At 44.1% G+C, this 17,310-nt stretch overlaps 1 protein-coding gene across 9 annotated transcripts in view; it reads left to right on the plus strand.

Moving 5' to 3' along the window:
* Window positions 1–429: 429 nt before the first annotated feature.
* The window catches only part of OSBPL3 (oxysterol binding protein like 3), a 136,294-nt gene continuing 119,413 nt past the window's right edge, over window positions 430–17,310 (plus strand). For 5 of the 9 annotated variants that reach the window (XM_084620605.1, XM_084620610.1, XM_084620607.1 and 2 more), the window contains exon 1: window positions 430–579. The gene's annotated coding sequence lies outside the window, so the exon portion shown is untranslated. Of the gene's footprint in view, window positions 580–1,648; window positions 1,856–17,310 lie in introns of those variants that run through there. The other 4 variants (XM_084620606.1, XM_084620608.1, XM_084620612.1 and 1 more) reach the window with 3 other exon arrangements.

Raw genomic sequence — 17,310 nt, forward strand, 5'->3', positions numbered from 1 at the left:
ATAGAATCCGCCTAGCACTTCTAACCACGTTTGAAGCACCAAAAAAAAAAAAAAAAAAAAACTCATTAGTGATTCCGCTTGCTTCTTTTTCAATACAACTCAGCCAAGCATGTTAATTTTAGGGTGTTAATGGCTTTTTTTTCTGTGCGGGGGAGGTTGGATTTTTTTCTTAATTGAGTCTACTGCCTTTTAGAGAGAGCCCTACAACTCAGATTCCTTGTTGATCCAGCCGTTCTCAATCTGGAAGTTGAGGGAGCAGATCTTAACCTTAGCATCCAACATGTTCTTGTTGGCTGATGGAATATTTATGTCCTGTCACTAAAGACTCCAAGTATTTAATGCGAGGACTAGAAAAATGCAATGTGCAAGCAACTCCCCCTCCTTCCGAGGAGCCAGTAGCTGCAGCCGCCCCAGCGGAGGCGGGACTGGCTAAGGCTGTTCTTTGTTAGTGTACCGAGCGAAACCACAGGATGGGCAAGGACGGAGCCTGTTCGGGGAAAGGCAGACAGAAGTTAGATCTCTGCCTGAAATAGTGTAACAGGGGCTGGGGACCATTCCTGCCTCCTTTTAAGAATTAAGGTATAATCTTGACTCGTTCCCTTACGTTGCTCTTCTTTTCTAGCTCTGTATTGTACTTGTTGGTGTGCGCAGTAAGGTGGGGGTGCGATCCTTGCACATGTGAACGGACATGGGTAATTCAGCGCATGGACCTTCCTGGTGTCCTCTGAACGTTCCGGGGCGTGTTTGTAAATGGATCTGCCTGGCAGCGTCTGGACAGCCCGGTCCTGTCCGCTCCGCTCCGCGGCTGGGACCGGAGCCCTGGCAGCTCGCGTGACACTTCTTGTCCGCGCCCTTGGGGGAGAGCCCGGTCCCCGCGAGTGTGCCGCCTGCTGGGGGCACGGTGACCGGCCTCCAGCGGGGGCTGCGCGGGAGGAAGGGCACCACACACGTGCCAGGGGTGCTCAGGTCTGCCTGTTACCCCATGGGCAGCAGGCATGCTCCGGCCACGGACAGACCGCCCCAGTGGTTGTGGAAACCGCCGTCTCTTGGCTCCGACAAAGGTGCAACAAAGTTCGGAGTCAGTTTGGTTCACTGAAATCCAGGCTGTGCAGCCTTCGGCGCTAGGCTGCTGGGGGCCCAGACCCAGCCAGCTGGGTGCTGAGCCCCAGAAGCGCTGGAACGAGGGGTGCCGCCGCACCCCCTGGCTTGAAGAGGTTTCTGTTATACACAGGGCTTGCGGGTTTGGTTCAATGGCGCTCAGCACCCCGGGCGTAGAAACTGATCCAGCACCTCTGCTGAGCACGGGGCTTTGCTGTGCTGCCGGGGGAGCCGGCCCACCCCGCACTTGTTTCCACTAAAGTGCCAGCTGCTGCTCAGAGAGGGGCTGGGAACCTGTCCCTCCGGTTGGCCCCCTGAGTGACAGCTCCCCACGCCGCTGGCAGCAGCGTATTGACCGCCCGCACCCCATCCTCTTTCTCCACCTGTCCGAGAGGCGCCTCTCGCTGACATCATGGAAACACCCGCCCTCCTCAGACTGGCCGGGAAGGCGGGCGCTAGCGCCTCCTTTGCGTGGCCCAGAGTAGAGGTTCTCGTTGGTCAGTCCAGCTGTCAATCAATGAGATGAAGCCCGCCAGCTCTGGAACCTCCCTTAGAGTCAAGAGACCCGAAGAGCCGGTCCCACTGCTCCCCGCTCCAGCAGGCACCCAGGTGGAGCCGCTGAGTTTATGATTCTGGTTGCCATCCCCCGCCCACCTCCTTTTTTGCTGGCGCCTGTAGCGGCCGTTTGGGGAGAAGGGCTGAGCTGCTGGTGTCTGCCTGGGAGCTTCCATTAGCCCGGCTGCGGGCACGCGCTCAGGTAGGTGCCCGGCTCCCACCCCGCTGTGACCCTGCGGGGGGTCAGGGACCCGGCTGGGATTTGGCACCCCCGACCGCTGCCTGCCCTTGGGGCTCGGCGCCCTGGGAGTGAAGGGACCTTGTTCCCCTCCCCAGCCGGTTGGTGTCCCTGGGGTGGGTGCATTGCTGCCCCTGAGGGGGGTCTTCCTGGGGTGGGGGCTTGTTGCATCTTCTCCCGGGGATGTGAACTGGGGGGCTTCCAAGGGGCGTGGGATGTTGCTGCTAACTCCCGAGGAGCCCAACGCGCGGGGGATCAGTCGTACGGTACAGGTAAATGGGTCTGGTTAGATTTTCCCCCTTGCTCCGTGACACCCCCCCACCCCCCAAAGCTGAAGAGCTGGCTTGGCTTACTGGGAAAAGAGGAGCTGTGCCTTTTGGGGTGTCCCCTGCCAGCCCGGAGAGAGAGTGAAGAGACTGCGAAAATTGAAGAGGCACCAAGGAAACTTCGTAACAACGAAGTGGCTTTTAAAAACAACCACACACACACTTTTCAGTACGTGGCCGTTGGGAATTAAGGTTAGCTGGAGACTTGGGAGAAAAGAACTGGCTTGGGGGCGAGCTACTTATGCTCAGCCTTCATGTCGCTGCTTGGAAACCTTCGCCTTGCCAGAGCTATCAGCTGTCCTGTAAGTTTCAGTGCAAATGTCTGAAGAGGGTTTAGAGACTGTTCCCTCTTGTGAAATACAGCCAGTCGGGGAGAATAGTTCCTTTCTTCCTCTAATGTATGGGGAATCTTGACTTGAGATATAAACAAAACACATTACCATGTCAGTCGCTGTATATTCTGGCCCCTCTACTAACGTGTCCTAAAAAGAAATAGGATTTATATATCAGTCTAGTCATCTCTTGAAATTCATTGAGATCCTTAGATGTGCTGTTACAGTACGGAGTATTTATTTTGTTTTGATCACACAATTTTAAAAACAAATCTTGACCAGCTTTGAATTGTGCACCATTCAAGATTTTCATTATTTGTTGGGTTCATTGTGTTTTCTTTGTGGCGTTGAAATAGACCTAATTGTAGATTAATTGATATATTAAGCATCTGTTTCTAAAACATAATCCTGTATCAATTACTAAGTCTTCAGGGTTGAGAGGTGAATTTCCCGGGAGTCTTCAGCAGGGAGCCACTGCAGATTTTCCCCTCTTGCTGTGTGCTTTGGAAAATATAACTGGAAGCCAGCTGGCTGCTAAATGTAACTTCAGAGATCTTGAGGATATTTCCAAGTTACTCACTCTCAGCTGATTCTGTGATTCTCTTTAGTAGTAAAAAAACAAAAGTTGCCATGATTTTTCTTCTCTCCTTGTCCACCTCTTTAAGGAAAAATAGGTTAATTAAATCCAATCACTTCAGTACAATTTCCAAACCTGTGTAATTTCCATCAGGACTTTGAGTCCAAATGAGTAAATGAGCATTTAAGTATTCTACTGCATGAAATCCATCTGGTACTCTCAGCTCTCACTTGCTGACTTTCAGTAGTTTAATATTGTGTACCATTTGGAATGGATATAGAAAAGACTATTTAACTACATCCATCTCTTCCTTGGGAGGTAATGTGTCTGGCTTCCCTGTCTCGTCTCCCCCCCCCCTTCCCCTAATGATTGTGAGAGTGCTGTTCAGCCTTGACTTCCTTGAGAAGAAAGGATGTGGGTGGCTGTTTTGTTTGTTTGTTTTATCTTTTCATTTTCATTTTCATTGATTAACCACATATTTTATAATGACAGGTTTCAGAGTAGTAGCTGTGTTAGTCTGTATCAGCAAAAACAACAAGGAGTACTTGTGGCACCTTAGAGACTGACAAATTTATTTGGGCATAAGCTTTCATGGGCTAAAACGAATGTAATGTAATGTAATTTTGACCCTACTGAATTTCAGAAGAGTATGCAGGTGTAATTAAGTATTTAAAGCATAAGAAATATTCAGGCAAACAGGAAACCATTCTAATTTCCATGATCTTTAATGTAATTATTGGGACCATCTCCTGGTTGAAAAATGTAACAATAATTAACAAATACACTTTAATCTTTTTTTAAAGTTCTTCCTAGAATAGGAAATAAATTAATGTAGTTCTTGTTAAATGAATTGGTTGAATGTTCTGTAATTAGATTTCACCAACCAAGTAGCAAGAGTAAACTCCACAAGCCCTATCACAGCCTTACCATGGAATCACAGACAGGCCCTTGGGGCACTTCAGTCTATCTTGCCACCCAGGTAAGCCTGCCTTTGTGGTAGCTGATCCTTGCACCAAAAATCACAATAATATTCAGGCTACTCCAAGTCCCAAAGGATGAGTCACTTATCTCAGGTCAATTGTGCCCCAAATCTCTCACCAGAGACAACTCTTGTAGCCAATACTGTAATTAACTAAAGATTTATTAACTGAGAAAAGAAATGAGTTATTTACAAGGTTAAAGCGGGTGACATGTACACACAAATGAGTTACAATCTTAAATTCCAAAAGATAACTTCTATAATAAGCAAACTCCATATATTCTCTAGGGCTAAACTGGGTAGTGTGGGGTGGTGTTTTTTTGTGCTTAGTAATTCTTCCCCTTTAGGATATGTCTACACTTCAATTAGACACCTGTGGCTGGCCCATGCCAGCTGACTTGGGCTAATGGGCTGTTTAATTATGGTGTAGACATTTGGGCTTGCTGGAACCAAGGCTGTGGGACCTTGCAAGGTGGGAGGGTCCCAGAGCTCAGGCTGCAACCCAAGTCTGCGTATCTACACTGCAATTAAATAGTCCCTTAGCCTGAGTCAGATGGCATGAGCCAGCTGCAGGTGTCTAATTGCAGTGTGGACATACACTTGTAGTCCAAGCAGCCAAAAAGAACCCAGTTTCTCCTTGTCAGAGATGTTTATCCATTTCTCCCCATAGTCCAAGCTGGTGTGATGAGTTTGTGAACCACTCTCTTCCTGGAGGGGCTGAAGAATGCAATTAACAAAGTCTTTGTTCTTTGACCCTCACATCTGCTTATTTGGTTTCAAAGGCCTTCTTGTTGGCCGGGCCCTAAAGTTTTCTGGAGGAAGCCAGCATTTGCATTAGAAAAGGCTTCTCTTCTGTTTGAGTTCCACAGTTACAGAGGTTTACAATGCAAACACTCAATGTAACCTTATACCATGGGCTACCGAGGTTATAAGTGAGATCAGTAATGTGGCATCCTATAACACTAAACACATTCTTATCAATTTAACATCAATTCTAACAATGCTAATGTGCTGATAAGCCAGACTAGTTTCCAGCTATGCATTTGACAGTGTTCAGTGAGGCCTGGGGGGGGGGGGGGGGGGCTTGGCATGAGCTGGCACCGGGTCTGCTGATGTCACACGCTACTCCACAGGGAAGGTGGGCCTATTCGTGGAATAAACTATTACTCAGTGGTGCATGTGTGTGCTAGGGGCTGGTGCAGAATCAGGCTCAGAACAAGGAGGTCGCAGCTGAGAATTATGAGCTTACGTACCAAAGACAGGAAACGCTGGTGAGACTTCAGGTGGGGTTTATTTAGTACAATGATTAACATATAGTTTTTGTGGTGCACTTTGCAAATGCAAACACTATATATAAATGCTAAATATTTGATATTTGTCTTCTCACTACAGCTTGAGCAGTTAAAAGCACGACTATAAATAAGAGTACATTTCATTCAGTAATGGGCCTCCCCTGCATACATTTGCTATATTATATGTACTTTTGTCGCATACCATCTAGAGAACAGATGAAAAGTTGCATTATTCTGGCATGCTTAGATTTCATGGATTCTAATGGCAAAAAATGAGTTCTCAGTTGCTACAGTGGTGTTAGCAGTTTATATATTAATTAGTGTTTTGAGTATCAAGGTTTCTGTTGGTTTGTAGCAATTAACCTTTTAGCTAAATTTCATCTTGCTGTGGTGGTCAGTTCAAAGGAATGCTATGATGAATACGGCTGCAGTAGGTTATAAAATTATGGCTAGCTTTTCTCTTAGAAGAGGCTTATTTACTTCACCTGGGGACACTGAAGCCAGTGGAAACTTTTGCCATGGTTTCAATGGCATTAGGATCTGATGTTGGTGAACATCTTAGTGGTAAAGGCCTGGAAACTCTGCAGTATAGTCATGCAGCAACAACACTCATACTACATATGGACTGTTAGCGTAAAGGGCCTTCTAATTAGATCCTCTTTCCCATTCACACACCTTCTCTATTCAGGGCTTTAGGGAAGGTGCCCCATCATGTGATTAATGCAGAATTAGATTGGATAAAACAGTAGCACATATTCTGTTGTGCAGGGACCCAGAATCCATGACTGTATCACAGATTGTGCTCTGTAATAAACATTCATTTTTAAATTAAAAGGTTTTTTCTTTGCAACAATTTTTTATCACATTTTGTTCATGCTTTAATTTGTCCTCTTCTGTAATCTGCAGATAGCATGAAATGGTAGCTCAGAAATGTGAAATGCATTTCAAAGTGGTGTTAACTCTGAAATCTAAAGAGGACAAACTGAATGTCATTTAACTATTTCAATGTTGATCATTTTAGTTTCCTATTAATGTACTTATCCCAGAATTCCATGCTGCTTCTCATGCCTTCTCCGGTACCAACAACTCACGGGTGTCTCCTATGCACCTGCCAAAAGCTTCAGCTTCCCCTGATGGATTCTAGGATTGCAGTTGTGCAATATATTTTTGTGGTGGTTCTGGAAAATTAAAGATTTGGTGATAGCTTGTTAAATGTAACATAAAAATAACTTGGGGCTACAGTACTGATTGTTTCATATGTAATTCAACAAAATACTTGGCTTCATTTATATTAAAAAGCAGCTACAAAACTTCCAATCTCCTGCACTAGAGTAAAGGAGTACTTGTGGCACCTTAGAGACTAACCAATTTATCTGAGCATAAGTGAGCTGTAGCTCACAAAAGCTTATGCTCAAATAAATTGGTTAGTCTCTAAGGTGCCACAAGTACTCCTTTTCTTTTTGTGAATACAGACTAACACGGCTGTTACTCTGAAACCTGCACCAGAGTGGCACAGAATCTAGGGCCAGTTTGATATGGAGTTCACAGGGCCTTGACCACAGAGAACAATCCTGTATTGACAAAGAAAATGAGGTCACTTCCATATCTCGCTTCAGAGTCTGTAACTTGGCATTGGAGCTAATTTGTCTCTTACAAAATGTTACCGGACCAAAACTTTGCTGGTTTGGCACTTTCAGTCAGTTACATATATAACTGGCTGAAAGTGAGTGGGATATAATGTATATGGTTTGTTTTTATATACATCAACCCCTACTGGTATTTGGAAGGGGTACATTCTTCAGGTTGTGTGGATTTAGACTTGTGCAAGCTAATCATTTGTGGTGGAGGCATTTAAATCCTGACACACCACAAAGGTGCCTGGAAGTAAAGAGGAAGCTAAAATAATGAAACAATAGCCTCTCTGGGAGAGGAGGAAGGGTGTGTGTGAGTTAATATAGAAACAACTAAGAGAAATTTGGTTAAATTAACCCTGAGCACCTAGACTGACATACAAATCAACAAAAGTAAAAACTGGGATATTATGGTGATGAGTGTGCTATAAGTACCTGTACAGAACAGAAAATATGCCTCTTACCATTGGCCTGATCCTGAGAGATGCTGCATTTCCTTAACTCCTATTCATTCAGCTTCAGTTCGTAGTCTGCTACTCTTGAAGAGTTCTTGAAGCTGCTCATCTCTCTTTATATAAAGAAAAGGAGGACTTGTGGCACCTTAGAGACTAATCAATTTATTTGAGCATAAGTTTTCGTGAGCTACAGCTCACTACAGATGCTTATGCTCAAATAAATTGGTTAGTATCTAAGGTGCCATAAGTACTCCTTTTCTTTTTGCGAATACAGACTAACACACTTACAGGCTACTCTGTAATACAGACTTACAGGCTACTCTGAAACCTCTCTTTATATAAAATCTCTTACTTGTGATGTACTTAAGGTTGAGACATGAGTCAATGTTATACTTTTTGCAGCTTCTGAGTGCTACCATAATACTAATAATGAAAGTAAAGAGCTAGTGACTTGATCCAGTTTTAGTATTGCAGGTACTGTGCAAGCTTTACTGTGCAATTCTGCTAGTTCTCTTCAGATACAAAACCCCTACTACTCAATCCTAAGTCATTTCTTAAGAAATTCATATTCCCGTCAATTGTATATCTGTGGTGTGTACAGATGGAAACTAGAATAAGTCTGGAAGCTAACTTTCATTGAGATCTAAGGCATCACTTGAAATGGAGCAGCTAGCCCCATTGTGAATTTCTGGATTTCAAAGTAAATCTCATGTTCATTCATTTCAGTATCGTCTCAAAACCCTTGTGCTTTCAAGAATGGCTCAACACCTATGGAATCAGTAAAATCTAGATCTTAGTGTGCTGTTGATGAGCCATTCAAAGACTGTTGCATCTGTCTACACTTTTCTCGTAATGAATTATGACGTTGCTATTGACAGTAGAGGCAAGAGAGAGCATCTCTGACATCAGTAAAAAGAAAAGGAGTACTTGTGGCACCTTAGAGACTAACCAATTTATTTGAGCATGAGCTTTCGTGAGCTACAGCTCACTTCATCGGATGCATGCCGTGGAAACTGCAGCAGACTTTATTTATACACAGAGAATATGAAAAAATACCTCCTCCCACCCCACTGTCCTGCTGGTAATAGCTTATCTAAAGTGATCATCAGGTGGGCCATTTCCAGCACAAATCCAGGCCCACCTGATGATCACTTTAGATAAGCTATTACCAGCAGGACAGTGGGGTGGGAGGAGGTATTTTTTCATATTCTCTGTGTATAAATAAAGTCTGCTGCAGTTTCCACGGCATGCATCCGATGAAGTGAGCTGTAGCTCACGAAAGCTCATGCTCAAATAAATTGGTTAGTCTCTAAGGTGCCACAAGTACTCCTTTTCTTTTTGCGAATACAGACTAACACGGCTGTTACTCTGAAATCTGACATCAGTGTTTATTTTGAACCATTCGTTCAAGTCTGTTTACCTTATCAACATGCCACACGCAGTTAAAAAGCCTAGCTGGTGGTGGGTTTTGTTGGCATACCATAACACTGCAAGATGTTGCTGAGTGAATCCTGATGGAGGCTGTCGAACATTTTCCTGAAATCTATGAAGTTGGTGTAGTTTTTGCCATTCAATGCGCTCTTCAAGGATTGTTCTTAGGGTGAAAATCTGGTCAACAATGAACTTCTGGGTTGCAGTCCAGTCTGATCATCCCTTTGCTTTGTCTCACCTACTTGCTTTATTCTGCCTAAGATGATACTACCGGAAATTTTACCTGTCACCTGAAAGGACTGTTATGCTTTGCCAGTTGTTGCAATTGCTTAGGTACCTTTCTTTGGTGACTTATTATAATGCAGTTTCCCCATTGTTCTGGAGCTTTTCCTCATCCCAGTTTCTATAAATGTGGTGGTGTTCTGACCTCAATCTGGTCTGTCATTTAAAAAAAAAAATTAAAATTACTTTTTTTTTTTTTTGCTTGTATTTGTTTAATTGCTGGTAGAGTTGTGTTAAGTTCCAGGACGTTACAGTTAATTATATGCTTTCCGTCATGCAAGCCCTACAACAGACCACACACAAAGCACACCCACACTGTCACTTCTCCCTTGACGTACATTTGTACACTGTTTGCTCAAACAATAGAGGCATCCAATGCAAACACAGACTCTTAACATCACATCAGCCACAAGTGGAGCCACATGTATGCATGAGACTTCGCTCATCTCTGCTTGTGCACACATCCCATGTGTCATTCCCATGAAGTGGGAACCTTTGAGTTTCCTTTCCCTCTTTCTTCTCTCCCCTGCTAGCTTCCTGAATGAAACGTCCCATGAGCCATTATGTTACAAAGGGTTGAGAATAGCAAAGAAAAGCAGGAGGCTCATATCTTGCTACAAGAAAGCTTGTTTAATAATCCGCCTTTTTAAAGTGCTGTGGATTTTATCTTCTGCTTCCCCATCACTTGTCTGTTGCACAGATGGGACTGGATTCTCATTTACCCAAAAGCCCTTTTACACTGTCTTGGCAGTATAAAGAAACCATAGAGTGAATGTAAATGTAATTTTTGCTACCAGGGCCTTCATGTAAATGTGAATCAGGCCCCTGGGACTATTCTTCCCAGAAAGATGGAAGCATTTTATTGTAGGTGGCTGGTTGGCTGAGTTCCTCCTTGAAATGACTTATTTTTAGTGCTACTGAGATTTTATTGTATTACAAGGCTTGAGGCATCCTTATATGTAATTAGTATTTCAATCTAAATAAATCTAGGAGCTGGACTGCACAGGGAAGAAGAAACCAAAGTGCATGCCCTGCGTACCGCTGTAGATAGTGGCAGGGTAGCAGGGGGTGTTTGCCTGAAACCAGATGTTTATCCTTGTGGAAAACTGAAGTGGGTTTTGCTGGCTCACTGATGCAGGTCCCTTATTACCCCGCTTAGATATCAGAGAGGTAGGTGTGACTCTCTAAGGGAGGGGTAGATCCAGCTGTGGGCAGACCAGACCTACTAGCGAACACAAGGAACGGCCAAGTCTGAGAAGAAAATTTTGAGCTGAAATATACTAACGGAGTAAAAATAACTTAATTTCAAACTCCTAGATAAGGCATTAGAACTTTACATGTGTGATATCTGTGCCTGTGTTCACTGCATTTCACAGCTAACATTTCTATATATTTGAATGACACCTTAAAGTCCTAAATTGAAATCCTGGTTCCGTTGAAGTTAATGGTAAAACTTCCATTGATTTTAGTGGTGCCAGGATTGCACCCTCGCATGAAACTTCTTGAAAATAAAAAATCTAGTAGCAGTCTCCTTTTTCTTTTGCGGAATACAGTATGTTAAGGGAAACGTCTGAAACATTTCCCCCTGTACTAAGTAACAATAACGTGTACAAGCTGGCTGCCTGCTACCATGGCTTCTGTATGTAACTCCTTGTGCACTGAAGAACCCTTATTGATCTTCCCTTCTAAAAGATCAAATTTCAAGTACTAGGACATCATTTGATGTTTTCTTATGCATCAAAAAAAAATGGTCAGGCTTTACAAAAGCTGCTTTCAATCTGAGTTGATTAGCTTGATTAGCTGTAACAGGAAAGAAGTACAACTTCCTATTTAAGATCTAGCTGTGCGTTCAGCTATCTTTTATTTTCAAACAAACAGCTCATTAATGTTTCATTGCAGTTGAATTGTAAGGTATTGTTAATATCCTGGTGTCGTCATGAGTTGAATTTTCCCATATTTGGAAGTAGTAGGCCACTTGCCTAAGACAACAGCTACTCTCCACTGCAGAGCTACAAGAAGGATAAAGTGGGTCTGTGATGAAAGATCTTCTGTGAAGATTCTTAACTAATGGTTCCACTTCACAGCCTTGATAACTTTGATATAACATCACTACAATAATGACCATTCATATTATGTTGCCATCCATATCTTGCAAAATGACCTTGCATTATTTATTTTCCCATGATTAGGTTATGGGGGAAGCATAAAACAGTCCTTTGTTTAATGCAGAAAGACAAATGTTTACCTTTGGTACTCTCAAGCTGAACTATTAAATGGTAGGTTTCAGAGTAGTAGCCGTGTTAGTCTGTATCTGCAAAAAGAACAGGAGGACTTGTGGCACCTTAGAGACTAACCCATTTATTTGAGCATGAGCTTTCGTGAGCTGCTTCCGATGAAGTGAGCTGTAGCTCACGAAAGCTTATGCTCAAATAAATGGGTTAGTCTCTAAGGTGCCACAAGTACTTATTAAATAGTTGTTGCATATGGAATGGCTATTCAGATTAATCTCAACTCACTGCAGAATAGAATGCCTGTTTCATTAGAGCTTTGGCTGAAAGCTTTTCTGTTTGTATCTTGCATGTTGGCAAGGATATAGTGCTGTTTTAGCATGGTCTGTTATCTGCTGACTTTATCACTAAGGTTGAACTCTGAAGGGAATTTCTTTCCTAGTATCATTGCTCAACAGTGGCAAAACTTGTTGCCACTTGCCCAACTATGAGACAATGTTTCTGAACTGCAGGAGGGAACATGTGGGCATATGTTGAGCACTATGCTTCACTTGTGCCTACATAACTAGAGACTAATTAGCTTCTGTATTTGTAGACTGATATTCCTGAAATGAGGGAGATGGGGAAGGCAGGAGCTAGGAATCAAAATGGAATATTTTTAGAACTGTTGTCTTCTGTTAAAATGTACTTTTCATATTGCTTGACTTCTTTCCACTTCCCCCCACGGCTCTGCCTCCCTCTGTAAGCATTCGCGTGTTCTGGCCTATCTAGATAACTGTATGGTTCTCTTTCCCACTATGTGGGTGCCTCAGCTGCTCCTGCACATAGCCCTTCCAGGAGCAACAACATGAAAATGACAATGTTTGTGGTACTAGGGAGCACGTTATAGACAACAGATACAAATCACGAGACGGGGATTAAAAAACAGTGCTAGTGATTGTGAGAAAAATCAAGTATTTCCCTGATGCCAGTGCTAAAATTGCCCTAGGGTATATGAGTAGATGTAAAGAAATGTGTATTACAATTAAGGCTTCTGATTTTTGGTTTTAACATATAAAACACCCACAAAACACAAACACACACAATGAAATCGGTGTTTATCCAATAAACCCTGGAAATGGTTACTTGTATCTAAGGGTTTGTCTACACAGTAGTAATGTGGACTACTGGGGTGTGAGATTTTTTTTTATTATTATTTTTTTAAAGCACACTAACATGTTGTGCATTGATTGGTCCATGAAGACCCTGCTGGTGTGCACTAAAGGTTCACTAGTGCACTTGAACATAGTGCTGTTTGAAACAATAGTATGTTAAAGCACACTAGGGAACCTTACAACAAGATTACACATTACAATATGGACTACAGTAACGTATATAATATACGTAAATCATTACAATATATTAGATGAGCTCTGAAAGCCCCCAATTGTTTTACATCTACATAAAACTCAGTGCCTAAAAAATGAAATTAATAAACCCCCCAAAACAAGCCCTAATTATAATATGTATGAGGTTTAAAAAAAACTAATATGGAACTACAAATAAAAATAACTTTAGGACAGAACAGCAGTTTTAGATTTGAGACTTTACAATCTAAATTTATGACAGAAAATATCCGGTGACTGTATGGAAAGCATATGACCAATGAATCAAGGGACATTGCATTCATCCTACTGTATATTGTCAAGAGAAATGGACTGTATGGAGGTGCACAGAAGATCGTATATGGATATGACCTTCTAGTATATCAAACTGTTCCATTAGGAGTGGAAGGAAGAACTCATGTGATTTCTAGAGCAGTGACCTAATGAACATGGTGTAGCTATGACCATGTACGTGAACAGGGATGTAGAATTAATTGGCCCAAACTATCAACTAAACAAGACACCCAGATGATTGGGGGCAAGGTGGAAATAACTGTACACCTAGTTAGAGGGACTATTTTAATATGTGGGTTTTCTGAACTACAGTACATGCAAGCTATTCAATTCGATGGTAAGTTTTTTTTTTTGTTTTTTTTTTGTTTGTTTTGTTTTTCTTAAAAATGACCTATAAATTTTCCACAATGGCCTCAAAATGTAGTAATAGGTGCTGCTGGGGCTACAATTTAGTCATTCTTGTAAGAATATTAAGAAAAGGAACTGGACAGTGAACAACTTCTGGGATGTGTATGTATTATTGCTGGAAACATTAGATACATTTGTTTTGTTTTTTCCAGGAACAATTTTCTGAATAAGCTTAATATCAGTAGGCCTCAGCTACTGGAGGGTGACTTGTACATACTGGTGAAATTTAGGTTATTTTAACCTTGTAAAAAAATGAGGGGGCTTCTATAAAGTCTTAAGAATCATCCAGATTTCCAGATGCTTATCAAAGCCTATGGAGCTTGGACTCATAAGATTCATTTCCCCCACCCTCAGACTCATACTTGGAGGAGGAAGATAAATCCTTTCTGGTGTGTTCAGAGGCAGGACAGCAGATCAGTTTCTTCTTTCCTGGTGGGGGTTCCTCATCTTTAGAGCCCTGGTGGGTACAAAATTTGTATCTTCAGCTGATCTGCGATCCGCAAACATGGTCCATGGATATAAAGCTGAAATCCGCAGATTTGCAGGTCTCTACTCTTCTTTCTCGCCTGCTGAGATCCACCCGTTTCCTTCCTCAATGCGTACTCTTTCCCCCCCCCTCCCAAAAATCTGTCATCTCTTTTCTCGCTTAGCCCTGGTCTACACTAGAACTTTAGGTCAAATTTAGCAGTGTTAAATCGAAGTAAACCTGCACCCGTCCACACGATGAAGCCCTTTATTTCGACTTAAAGGGCTCTTAAAATCGATTTCCTTACTCCACCCCTGACAAGTAGATTAGCGCTTAAATCGGCCTTGCCAGGTCGAATTTGGGATACTGTGGACACAATTCGACAGTACTGGCCTCTGGGAGCTATCCCAGAGTGCTCCATTGTGACCGCTCTGGACAGCACTCTCAACTCAGACGCACTGGCCAGGTAGACAGGAAAAGAACTGCGAACTTCTGAATCTCATTTCCTGTTTGGCCAGCGTGGCAAGCTGCAGGTGACCATGCAGAGCTCATCGGCAGAGGTGACCATGATGGAGTCCCAGAATTGCAAAAAAGCTCCAGCATGGACCGAACGGGAGGTACGGGATCTGATCGCTGTTTGGGGAGAGGAATCCGTGCTATTAGAACTCTGTTCCAGTTTTCGAAATGCCAAAACCTTTGTCAAAATCTCCCAGGGCATGAAGGCCGTAACAGGGACCTGAAGCAGTGCCACGTGAAACTTAAGGAGCTGAGGCAAGCCTACCAGAAAACCAGAAAGGCGAACGGCCGCTCCGGGTCAGAGCCCCAAACATGCCGCTTCTATGATGAGCTGCATGCCATTTTAGGGGGTTCAGCTACCACTACCCCAGCCGTATTGTTTGACTCCTTCAATGGAGATGGAGGCAACACGGAAGCAGGGTTTGGGGACAAAGAAGAAGATGATGAGGTTGTAGATAGCTCACAGCAAGCAAGCAGAGAAACCGGTTTTCCCGACAGCCAGGAACTGTTTCTCACCCTGGACCTGGAGCCAGTACCCCCTGAACCCACCCAAGGCTGCCTCCTGGACCTGGCAGGCGGAGAAGGGACCTCTGGTGAGTGTACCTTTTTAAAATACTGTACATGGTTTCAAAGCAAGCATGTGAAAGGATTAATTTGCCCTGGCATTCACAGCTCTCCTGCATGTACTCCCAAAGCCTTTGCAAAAGGTTTCTGGGAGGGCAGCCTTATTGCGTCCTCCATGCTAGGACGCTTTACCACTCCAGGCCAGTAACACGTACTCGGGAATCATTGTACAACAAAGCATTGCAGTGTATGTTTGCTGGTGTTCAAACAACATCCGTTCTTTGTCTCTGTGTTATCCTCAGGAGAGTGAGATATCATTCATAGTCACCTGGTTGAAATAGGGTGCTTTTCTTCAGGGGACACTCGGAGGAGCCTGTTCCTGCTGGGCTGTTTGCCTATGGCTGAACAGAAATGTTCCCCGCCGTTAGCCACGGGGAGGGGGGAGGGTTGAGGAGGTAGCCACGCGGTGGGGGGGGCAAAATGCGACCTTGTAATGAAAGCACATGTGCTATGTATGTAATGTTAACAGCAAGGTTTACCCGAAAGAGTGTAGCCACTGTTTTATAAAATGTGTCTTTTTAAATACCGCTGTCCCTTTTTTTTTTCTCCACCAGCTGCATGTGTTTCAATGATCACAGGATCTTCTCCTTCCCAGAGGCTAGTGAAGATTAGAAAGAAAAAAAAAATGCACTCGTGATGAAATGTTCTCTGAGCTCATGCTGTCCTCCCACACTGACAGAGCACAGACGAATGCGTGGAGGCAGACAATGTCAGAGTGCAGGAAAGCACAAAATGACCAGGAGGAGAGGTGGAGGGCTGAAGAGAGTAAGTGGCGGGCTGAAGACAGGGCTGAAGCGCAAATGTGGCGGCAGCGTGATGAGAGGAGGCAGGATTCAATGCTGAGGCTGCTGGAGGATCAAACCAGTATGCTCCAGTGTATGGTTGAGCTGCAGCAAAGGCAGGTGGAGCACAGACTGCTACTACAGCCCCTGTGTAACCAACCGCCCTCCTCCCCAAGATCCATAGCCTCCACACCCAGACGCCCAAGAACGCGGTGGGGGGGCCTCCGGCCGGCCAGCCAGCCACTCCACCACAGAGGATTGCCCAAAAAACAGAAGGCTGGCATTCAATAAATTTTAAAGTTGTAAACTTTTAAAGTGCTGTGTGGCATTTTCCTTCCCTCCTCCACCACCCCTCCTGGGCTACCTTGGTAGTTATCCCCCTATTTGTGTGATGAATGAATAAAGAATGCATGAATGTGAAGCAACAATGACTTTATTGCCTCTGCAAGCGGTGATCGAAGGGAGGAGGGGAGGGTGGTTAGCTTACAGGGAAGTAGAGTGAACCAAGGGGCGGGGGGTTTCATAAAGGAGAAACAAACAGAACTTTCACACCATAGCCTGGCCAGTCATGAAACTGGTTTTCAAAGCTTCTCTGATGCGTACCGCGCCCTCCTGTGCTCTTCTAACCACCCTGGTGTCTGGCTGCGCGTAACCAGCAGCCAGGCGATTTGCCTCAACCTCCCACCCCGCCATAAACGTCTCCCCCTTACTCTCACAGATATTGTGGAGTGCACAGCAAGCAGTAATAACAGTGAGAATATTGGTTTCGCTGAGGTCTAAGCGAGTCAGTAAACTGCGCCAGCGCGCTTTTAAACGTCCAAATGCACATTCTACCACCATTCTGCACTTGCTCAGCCTGTAGTTGAACAGCTCCTGACTACTGTCCAGGCTGCCTGTGTATGGCTTCATGAGCCATGGCATTAAGGTGTAGGCTGGGTCCCCAAGGATAACTATAGGCATTTCAACATCCCCAACAGTTATTTTCTGGTCTAGGAATAAAGTCCCTTCCTGCAGCTTTTGAAACAGACCAGAGTTCCTGAAGATGCGAGCATCATGTACCTTTCCCGGCCATCCCATGTTGGTGAAACACCCCTTGTGATCCACCAGTGCTTGCAGCACTATTGAAAAGTTCCCCTTGCGGTTTATGTACTTGCCGGCTTGGTGCTCCGGTGCCAAGATAGGGATATGGGTTCCCTCTATGGCCCCACCACGGTTAGGGAATCCCATTGCAGCAAAGCCATCCACTATGACCTGCATGTTTTCCAGGGTCACTACCCTTGATATCAGCAGATCTTTGATTGCGTGGGCTACTTGCATCACAGCAGCCCCCACAGTAGATTTGCCCACTCCAAATTGATTCCCAACTGACCGGTAGCTGTCTGGCATTGCAAGCTTCCACAGGGCTATCACCACTCGCTTCTCAACTGTGAGG

The sequence above is a fragment of the Lepidochelys olivacea genome (genome assembly GCF_965140295.1).
Source record: "Lepidochelys olivacea isolate rLepOli2 genome assembly, chromosome: 2".
Classification (NCBI taxonomy): Eukaryota; Metazoa; Chordata; order Testudines; family Cheloniidae; genus Lepidochelys; species Lepidochelys olivacea.